Source organism: Ictidomys tridecemlineatus, chromosome 13, assembly GCF_052094955.1.
Source record: "Ictidomys tridecemlineatus isolate mIctTri1 chromosome 13, mIctTri1.hap1, whole genome shotgun sequence".
Lineage (NCBI taxonomy): Eukaryota > Metazoa > Chordata > Mammalia > Rodentia > Sciuridae > Ictidomys > Ictidomys tridecemlineatus.
Window position 1 is genome coordinate 57,632,885 of NC_135489.1, and position 10,426 is coordinate 57,643,310.

General features: G+C 45.0%; 1 long non-coding RNA gene across 1 annotated transcript; it reads right to left on the reverse strand.

Moving 5' to 3' along the window:
- Positions 1 to 4,547: 4,547 nt before the first annotated feature.
- LOC144369876 (uncharacterized) lies at positions 4,548 to 7,235 on the reverse strand. The gene is made up of 2 exons (XR_013429712.1): positions 5,224 to 7,235; positions 4,548 to 4,775 (listed from the first exon to the last, which is right to left on the reverse strand). It is a non-coding gene; the product is annotated as an uncharacterized LOC144369876 (long non-coding RNA).
- Between the last annotated feature and the right edge of the window lie 3,191 nt (positions 7,236 to 10,426).

Sequence of the window (10,426 nt, forward strand, 5' to 3'; positions counted from 1 at the left end):
TATGTGCTGCCTCTTCGCTGGCAGCCATGTTCTTCCGGCCAGCTTTGTGGATTATTATGTGGAAAGTGGAGAATTGGATGGTAGGGCATTAGCCTTTATGGGATCAAGCTATGTAACAGGTCCTTTGGACCATAGACCATTAAAAGGAGATAACTGTTGTACATATTACTGGCCATGCTCCCTTGACTAGTCCAGAGAATAATGAAGCAGATGCTTTGGCTAGGGTAAGGGGCTTAGGGCAGATACCTTCCACTGACTTGGTGGCTTTGTTGCACCATCACCTACAGCAGGCAGATATGAAAATTATGTGCAATTTAGTCAAACACTGGGGTCTGCCTCTAACATGGGCTGCTCTGGCATGTGTGTTTTGTGCTCAGGAACATACATTCCCTGATGCCTTGGAGCCACACATAGACAGGTAATGCATGGATGCAACTCTTTAACATGATGGTAGGTTGACTACATTGGCCCTTTCCTGAGGTGAAAAGAGGTCACATTTGCCTTGCTGGCAGTCGATATAGCTACAGGCTTGTGTTTGCCAGCTCAGTGGCTGCAGGCATGATAGAGAAATATAATGGCCTGTGTGAGCAAGGATATAGGACTGCAATGTATCTACCTTTTATGAAGGACCCAGCACAGCCTCTAATAGAGAGCTCTTGGCCCTTTGGACTGCTCTTGCTATACAGCCCTCTACTGACACCTTGTGATACGTTGTGGGAATAGCACAAATAGTCAATGGGATGAGTGGGCAATTTTGAGAGCTCTGAGTGAGCATTCCTGGTGATGGGGACCAGCCCTGTTGGGGTTTGCTGCATAGCATAGCAGGACCAATACAGGTCCAGGTGACAACAAGGATGTTATTCATAAGCTGGGGTTTGGGAAGCAAGGAAATGTTCCTTTGCCTGTTCCCACTGAATTGAAAAGAGGTCAAACTGGTTTGAACATAGCCCTGGACAATAAAGGCCCTCCACCTTCATTGGGTGTGTGATCACATTCCACTTCATTAGAGTTGATCTCCTTGTGGCACCATGGAAAACTAGTGAATATCTCCCCACCCCTGGCACCACTCTGGGTACGTATGACTTGGCGAGGTCCCACAGATGGGACACATTTGTTATTTCCTTTGGCCAACCATGTTCCCTAGTGTTGGTGAACACTGAGTCTGCCAAAGTTCAGGACCAAGCTATATGAGTGGTATCACTGTGCAGGGAGGCAACACAGGTGGCCACAGTGCTTTCCCCAGACTCAAAGCTGGCATGCATTTTCCTGGATGGATGTGATTAACCTATACTAGTGCCTGTGACTGCTTGTACTTTCATTTGTAGATATGTCTTCTCCAACACCAATGTGAATTGAGCATACTCCTATGCCAAAGTACCAAACATCTCTGCCTGCTGGGTATGCATGGAAATTCCTGTGAGTTCTGCTACTAGACAACCCTGGTGAATCCAGTCTATGTCCCTGGAGAATTGGATGTGGCTTGAGAGACTTATTGGCACTTCAGTATGGGATGAGGCAGGCAGTGGTCTTTAGTAATCCTATATGATGGGATTTGTTTTCTGGTTGTATGTTGTTACATCTTATATTGTTGTTGTAGCCTATGAATGCAGGGCTCTGCCCATCTCACTAAGGTATTACTAGAGTAGACTTCAGATATGTAGATTGTATGGCAAGGAATCCTAAAGGAGTGGATTGCAGGGCAGGCCCAATATATATAGTTAGGCTCCCTCACCAAGACTTCCAGAAGGCTATGTTTTTATAGTGTGTAGTTAACGTCATGAACACTCTGACTCAACATATGTAGTCAAGGTCATAAACATTGGTTGTGGCTATGTGCCCACTGATATAACCCATTGGTAGTGTGCCTTCTTTGTCTGGTCTGCATATTAAAAAGGCCTATGGAAATGGCTCAGGGTAGCTAAATAGAACTGGATGAGGGCTGAATCTAGAGCTGGGGGATTGGCTAGAGGCTACTTCTGCCTCTGAATAAATCATGTCTATTATCTTGTGTCTTGCATCTTCTTCCACCTTCCAGGACACACACACACACACACACACACACACACACACACACACACACATATGTATATACACACACTCACTCTCATCTCCTTTCTCTTTCTCAGTCACAGCCATGCACACAATCACTCACTCTCTCACTGAGTGTATTTTTACCACCCAAATAGAAGCACAAAACCCAAAAAAACTGGTTCAAGTAAAAGTAAAGCACTTGTGAAATCATCACTATGTAGAAAGTTACCATTCAATATAGAGAAGTAGTTTAACATCTAAAAAAGAATGAAGTGTAGGAAATGTTTTATATAGACAATATATAATAAGGTAATTGAATTGAAAAAATAAAAGCTTTCCTAATAAATTAGATATTTAGGAAGAGATCAGTTATTTTCTAAAAATAAAAAAGGAAGAAAGAAAGAAAATGACAAAATACTAATTATCTCACTTGATTTCTATCCAACTTGTCAAACCTGCTCAGTTGCATGAGTAAGAGGACTTTGTAAGGGTCCAGCGAAACGTCGGAGTAAGAGACCACAAGAGACTGTCTTATGCAAAAGCAGAAGGGTGGGTTTATTTGGAGACCAGCATGCTGGGGCTCCCTCTATAACAAAGAGAGAGAGAGCCCTGAGAACCGCTTGAGCAGAGCTTATATACTTTTCTTGGAGAGGGCATGGAGGGAAGTTCATTGATGGGTCAGGGTGAGTGGGCAGTTTGCCTGTAACCAAGTGAGGGAGTGTATCCTGCAGTTTGGCAGTTGGGGACAGCACATTCTGGGAACAAGATTAGCAAAGAGTTCACAGTTGGGGATAACACATCCTGGGAACAAGATTTCAACAGTGTTTTGTTAAGCATATAGAAAAACAGAGTGACAAGTACCTATTTTATTAACCTTTCATTTCCCACTTTTTCTTCTGGCTACTTTTAATCATAAAAGTGATCATTGTGGGGTGTCACATTCTGTGTCTGCTAGTGGGGTATATTGTTGTCTGATTACCATAAGTTTGACTTGTCCAATTTGGGATTGGAGAAAGGAAATTACACGATTGAGCAAACAGGGTCCTAGAGTTAGCAACAATATAAGAATTATTAGAGGGCCAGTCAGGGCTGATAAAAGTGTAGTTAACCAGGGGGACTGTGTGAACCAAGACTCATACCACCCTTTTTGGGCCTCTCTCTCTCTGACGCTCTTTAAGGCATTTTTTAGTTTACTCATAGATTTTTTTATAACTCCAGTATGGTCAGCATAAAAATAACATTTTTCCCTCAATGCAGCACAAAGGCCCTTTTCTCTCATGAAGAGGAGGTCCAACCCTCGCCTGTTCTGTAAAACAACTTCAGAGAGAGAGGTTAAAGATTCCTGCAAAGCTGTGATGGAGGTTTCTAATATCTTTAAGTTTTGGTCCATTGTTGTTTTTAATTGGGTCATTTGTCGTGTCCCATGGACCAGGGCAGTGGTCCCTGTGCCCACCCCTTCAGCAATTCCCTTTCCTAATAAGATGGCTAAAGTGAGGGATACAGGTTCCCGGTGAAACCGGGTTGTATGCCCCCCATTTGATCTTTAAATGAACCTGCGTCATGATAGAGCACTCTGGGAAACATCTGCACCATTACATAATTAATCACATCTGTTGACCATTTTATGAAAATATAAATAATGTTTAAGTATATAGAATTATACTGTTGTAGGGACGGACAAGGCAAGGCACCTAAGATAGCACTGAAGACAGGGAAACAGTTCTATTTGGCTGCAATCGGATTCAGAGGGCATTGCTTCCGCTGTAATCAATTAATCCCCTGAACCCCAAGTTTAGGCAGCTTTAGAACTCCGTACTCAGCATGTAAGGGAAAGGGCTCAGAAGTTCACAGTCTGCAGAAGTTTACAAAAAGCAGTTTTTGTTTCTGTTATTTTTTTTTCTCTGTTCTGGGCAAGTTAACTTTTTAAGGACACCTGGGAGGGGGAGAATTTTTTTTTTTTTTGTCAGCTGTTACCATGGCGCCCAGTTGATAACTTTTTTATCTTAGAAATGTAGCCATCTCTGTGAAGCCTTAGCTCAAGGCCAGAGGCCCTGTTCACATATTTTGTGAAAAACTAGTAAGGGGGTGTCTAGCTTAGGAGTGCTGATTTTTTCAGCCAGTGGCCAAGTAGAACAGGGCAACATGAAAAGAGGAAGTTTATCTATACTGAATTCTTTTATAGGGACTCTTTTGCTGAAAGTCCTAAAGTCAGCCATAGTGAAGACTTCTGGAGAAGGTCAGTTAAGACTTTTCTGTGGGCCTGGTACAGAGTGGGAGGACAGGGAAGGCAGTGCTGAGAGCAGCTCCGTGGATCTGAGAATGAGGAAGGAGAGATGTAGAAGAATAATGGGAAAGGGGTTTGGGATTTTCTTAGCAATAAAAACTTGAGTAGTAGAACAGGTAGAGCAGAGGGGAAGACTGGAGTGAGTATCCCAAAAAGCCTGTGAGGGACTTTAAATTTTTAGTAACCTGTTTTTAGTAATGATAAAGCAACTTTAAAGGCCATTTTCATTACATTTTGGATAGTCCTGGTGGGTCCCGGTGTGGGCACTGAGAGGAGAAGAGAGGAGTGAATGGGTGGAGAGATACCTCAGTACCTGTTACTTCAGCAAGGGGGCAATGGTCTGAGAACTGGTGGAGGTTTGGGTTCCATCAGGTAGCCCCTGTATGTTTACATCCTTATGACTTACAGAAGAAGTCGGATTTTATCCCACACAGCCATGACTGTTAGTGGCTTTGATAGTCTGCCAAGCAAACATAGTAATCTAGATTAGCCAACCTGCATCTGGCTCTCGTGTCCCTACATGCATAATGTTTGTTTCTATTATCTATGGTACAGAAGGGATTTAATGGAATTTTAGTGGGATCTTTTTTATCAGGGATACCCAGTAGAAAAGACCTATAGCCAACTGACAAATGTTTGGGTGGAGAGATGGCCATCAGGTCCCTAAGGGGGCTGTATGTGAGATAGATCATACTTTCTGTCCAATAGGATTTATGATCAACCATCGCTGCTGAATGGGCTGATGAGGGTTAGGACTACTGGTGGTCAGGGGGAGAGTCCTTAGCCCTATCCACATGGCGAATATGCAATTTGAGAGGGTTATTAGTCTTTTTCAATTTCCAACCAGAATCTGGACAGGGCGCAGGCTTGAGATGAGAGGCATGGATCCAGGAAGTGATTCCGTCTACCTTTACCGCTGTAGGTGTTATAAGTAGCACCTGGTATGGTCCTTTCCAGCAGGGTTCTAGGGATGACACCTGATGTCGTCTTACATAGATGAAGTTTCCCACTTGATATCGGTGTGGAGTTTCTTCGTCCCCAGGTTGGTAGGCAGTGGTCAGCTGTTTCCACGGGTATCACTGAGTTTTTTTTTTTTTTTAAAGCTTTAAGTCTGTCAAGCAAGAGGGTGTGAAAGGAATTGTTAGGTCTTAGAGTTGGGGTCAGGTCCCTTATTGGAGGAGGGGCATCATAGAGAATTTCATAGGGGGTTAGGTTACACAAAGAAACAGAGGGAGTATTTCTTGCACGAAACAATGCATAAGGCAGGAGCATAGTCCAATCTTTTATGCCGGTCTCTAAGCTTAATTTTGTCAAGGTCTCTTTAATGGTTTTATTTATTTTTTCTACCTGTCCTGAGCTCTGGGGTCTATAAGCGCAATGTAACTTCCAATTAATCCCCAGGGTCCTGGCTAACCCCTGACTTACCTGGGCCATGAACGCCGGTCCATTATCGGACCCTATTACCTTAGGCAGGCCGTATCTTGGAAAAATATTTTCCAGGATCTTTTTGACCACCATTTGCGTCGTTTCTTTTTTTTTTTTTTTTGTGGGGAAGGCTTCAATCCATCCTAAAAATGTATCTACAAAGATTAGGAGATATTTAAGTCCATACCTTGCTGGCTTAATTTCAGTAAAGTCCACTTCCCAGAATTGTCCTGGTCTGGTTCCTCGAAGGCGCCTTCCTATAGGAAGCTTGGAGGGGTAAGCATTAACCAATGGACAGACCCGACAGGCTTTTGTTACTCGTTCAGCTAATTTTTTTTCGCTGTGAGCTGGTTAGTGGAAAACTCTGTTCTTGATCTTTTAGGAATGCCTGCAGTTTCTTTGAACCAAGGTGAGTGAGTTGATGTACATCCTTAATGTAGTGTAGGGCTTTCTGAAATTGCAAGTTGGGTTCAGTGTTGTCAAGGAGTTCAGTGTCAGTGTCCTCAGATGTTAAGTTGTTGGGGTGCTCCGACGTAGTTAAATCTCCTGACTTATGTTCCCCCGTATGGAAAGTGTTAACATGGTTCCTCTGTTTAGGGCTGTCAATTTAGCCTCTTTATTTGCCCTCTTGTTAGATGGGGGTGGTATCTGCACAACAGTTTGTTTTCTGGGCTCAGTGAGCCATTGTTTATCGCCCCTAAGGGAATAGTCCAGGAAGATTACTTCTTGCTGGCAAATTTGGGCCTTTTTGGCAGAAGCTCGGGTAATAGTGCTTGGGTCCCAGACTCACAGTTTTCCTTGGTGTCTGCTGCCAGTAGCAGGTCATCCACATATTGGGGTAGGGTGACTTCAGGGTGCATGGTTCTGAAGTTATTGAGATCTCTGTGGAGGGCTTCATCAAAAAGAGTGGGGGAGTTTTTGAACCCCTGTGGGAGTCTGGTCCAAGTTAGTTGATCAGACGTTTCAGTTTCTGGGTTTACCCATTTGAAAGCAAACAGTAATTGACTTTCTTTATGCAGAGGCAAGCAAAATAAAGCATCTTTTAAGTCCAGGACAGTATAACATTTTCGCTCGGGGTTAAGGGTGCTAAGCAGATTGTATGGATTAGGTACTGTGGGGTGAATGTCCTACACTCTGTTGTTGGTCTCTCTTAGGTCTTGAATGGGGCAATAGTAACAGGGGAGTGTTCCAGGCCGATTGACAGGGCCTTAGGACCCCTAAGGCCAGATATTTCTGAATATGGGGCCTTATCCCATCTTTAGCTTTTTTGCTCAGAGGATATTGTTTAATATTAATTGGGGAGGCTGAGGTTTTTAATTCCACCATTATTGGAGGTTGTTTCACAGCTAGGCCTAACCCAGGAGTTTCTGCCCAGGCATCTGGGTAATCTGTTATCCATTTCTGGGGTAGCTTGCCTGTTTGATCAGTCTTGGGGTGTGTGAAGAGTTGATAGAGGGCCCAAGGGGGCCTTAAGGGCTGAGCATATTGCCCCTGTATCCACGGGAATCCGAGCCCCGACTTTCCTAGTCATCTTCCAGAGTTAGAATGGCTGGTTGGCGTGGCTGTTTCCTTCTAGGGCACTCTTTGACCCAGTGTCCTTTTTTTCTACAGTAGGCACATTGATCTGAGGCCAGATGTGGCTTCTGGCGTGGGCCCAGGTATTCCTTTCTGTCTCCCTGTCTCCTAACTTCTGGCCTATTTGTTGTTGTGACCAGGACCTTAGTCAATGCCTCAGTCTGTCTTTTGCTTCTTTCATCCTCCCTTTGCTCCCTTTCTTTCTCCCTCCTTTGTTCCTTCTCTTCCTCAGTTTCTCTCTTATAGTATACCTTCTCGGCTTCTCTGTCTAAATCTCTCAAAGTCATATCTTGTAATTCATCTAAGCATTGTAACTTTTTTTTTTTAATATCTAGGGAAGCTTGCCTAATAAAGGCCATCGTGACAGATGCCTTTTGATCCTCTGCCTGAGGATCAAAAGGAGTATATCTCCTATATGCCTCCATAATTCTCTCCAGAAACATAGAGGGTGATTCATTAGGCCCCTGAATAATCTCTCTTACCTTGGTCAAATTAGTTGGCCATCTAGCGGCTGCTTGGAGACCCGCTATTAGAGCCCGGCAATAAGTGGACAGATGCTCCCTACCTTCAAAGGTGTTGGGGTCCCAGTTGGGTCGGTTCAAGGAGAAGTCAGGTTCGATTATGTTGGGAAGTTGTGTTGGTCGCCCATCTGGTCCAAGGACATTTTTTCTTGTTTCCAGGAGGATTCTCTTTTGTTCCTCTGTCATGAAGAGAATGCCTAAGAGTTGTTGGCAGTCATCCCAAGTAGGCTGGTGTGAAAACATCAATGACTCAATCAGACCTGTGAGCCGGGTGGGGTCCACGGAAGAAGGGGGATTGTTATTTTTCCAATTATATAGATCTGAAGAGGAGAAAGGCCAATACTGGTAGGCTTGCATTTCTCCACCATGGTCATCCTCTATCATTGGCCCATAAGGACGGAGGGGGAAGTATCACGGGGGCTTCAGGGTTTTTAATCATTCGCTGCCGGCGAGTTCCTTTAGCCGGGCCAGCTTCCTCCAGGGGAGGAGGGACTATGTGTGCCGTGGGGGGGTCATCTGTAGGGCACTGAGCTGGCTTAACCTCCTGTGGTGGAGAAGCTGAGTCAGCAGCAGGGGAATCTCTTAGAGGGTGTTGGGGGTTGGGGAATGAAGGCAGGGGATAAGGAAAGGGAGGAGAGTCCAGCAGAGTCAAATCTTGAGACTCAGGGAGAACAAAGGGTGGAGAAGGAGCAGAGGGTTTGAGAGATAGAATCGTGGGAGGAGGACTAGGAACGGGGATAAGAAAAGGCTTCACCCACGAAGGAGGAGATTCACAGAGGTCCTGCCAAGTTAAGATATACGGCTGTTGATCTGGATGGCTATGTGGTCCCGGCTGAAAAACAATATCTCTAATTTTTCGAATTAGTGGGGAGTAGAAAGATCCTTCTGGAGGCCATCCAATTCCAAAGGCAGGCCATTCTGAGGCACAAAGAGTCTGCCAGGTCCGACGTTTTACTGAAAAAGAAAGATTCTGAGCCCTTATGTGGACTTCAGCCCAGTGATCAAGGGTCAGGGACAGAGGCGTGGAATGACTCTGTCCCATAATGAAAGTTACTTGAACAAAGACAGGGACAATACAAATGACAAATGTGACACCAACACGGACACACAATGAACACACAATGAACAGTAAACGTGTAACACAAATCCAGAGGCAAAGATTAAAAACAGACAGTGAATTCAACCTGAGAGAAAGAATAGTTGCCGGCAAAACCAGACGGGTTGGCAGCAGAATACAGATGAGGGCACCTCCGTCCCTCCCAGATGGGGGCACCTCCGTCCCCCCCAGAGTCTCCCAAAGCGTCCCTTGAGGAGACGTGGTCTGTGGCTTTAGGGACACGTCTATCCACCACCGCCAGGGAGAACTTACGCTCTCCGCTGACAACCACACTCTGCCAACCCAAAACCAGAAAACCAGAAGACAGATGAGGGCACCTCCGTCCCTCCCAGATGGGGGCACCTCCGTCCCCCCCAGAAGCTCTGAGAGCTTTCGCTCTTCTCTGAGCCAAAAACCAGAAGCCAGAAACCAGAAGCCAGACAATCACAAAGGAAAAACAAGGAGGAGAAGAAGAAGGAGATAAGGCGCCATACTTACCCCCCTAAAGGAGTCTTGTTGAGGTCTCCCTGTCCGGCGATGCGCAGTTCCCGGCCAATGCACCAAATGTAAGGGTCCAGCGAAACGTCGGAGTAAGAGACCACAAGAGACTGTCTTATGCAAAAGCAGAAGGGTGGGTTTATTTGGAGACCAGCATGCTGGGGCTCCCTCTATAACAAAGAGAGAGAGAGCCCTGAGAACCGCTTGAGCAGAGCTTATATACTTTTCTTGGAGAGGGCATGGAGGGAAGTTCATTGATGGGTCAGGGTGAGTGGGCAGTTTGCCTGTAACCAAGTGAGGGAGTGTATCCTGCAGTTTGGCAGTTGGGGACAGCACATTCTGGGAACAAGATTAGCAAAGAGTTCACAGTTGGGGACAACACATCCTGGGAACAAGATTTCAACAGTGTTTTGTTAAGCATATAGAAAAACAGAGTGACAAGTACCTATTTTATTAACCTTTCAGACTTAACACCAGTTCTAGGAAGAAAAGCAGATGTTTTCTAGATTTCAAGAGTGGTTGTATTAGTTCGCTTTGAATTGATCTGACCAAAATAGCCAACAAGAACATTTTATAGGATGGAAAGTTTATTTTTGCTCATAGTTACAGAGGTTTTTGTCCATGGTCAGCTGACTCCATCGCTCTGGGACCAAGATAAAATGGAATATCATGATGGAAGGGCATGGTAGAGGAGTTCTACTCCATTCATGGCAGCCAGAAGGCCAAGAGAGAGGAAATGGAGAAAGGGCCACAGTGAAAATGAATCCTTCCAGAGCATGCCCCCAGTGACCCACCTCCTCCAGCCATACCCCACCTGCCTATAGTTACTTCCCACTCAGGCCATTCATACTAGATGGGCTGATTACTTTAGCTCTCACAGTCCAATCACTTCACCTCTGAACATTACTTCCTGTATTAACACAAGAGCTCTGTAGGGGGACACATCATGTCCAATCAATAACACTGACATATGTATGAAGGTTGGGAAAATATGAT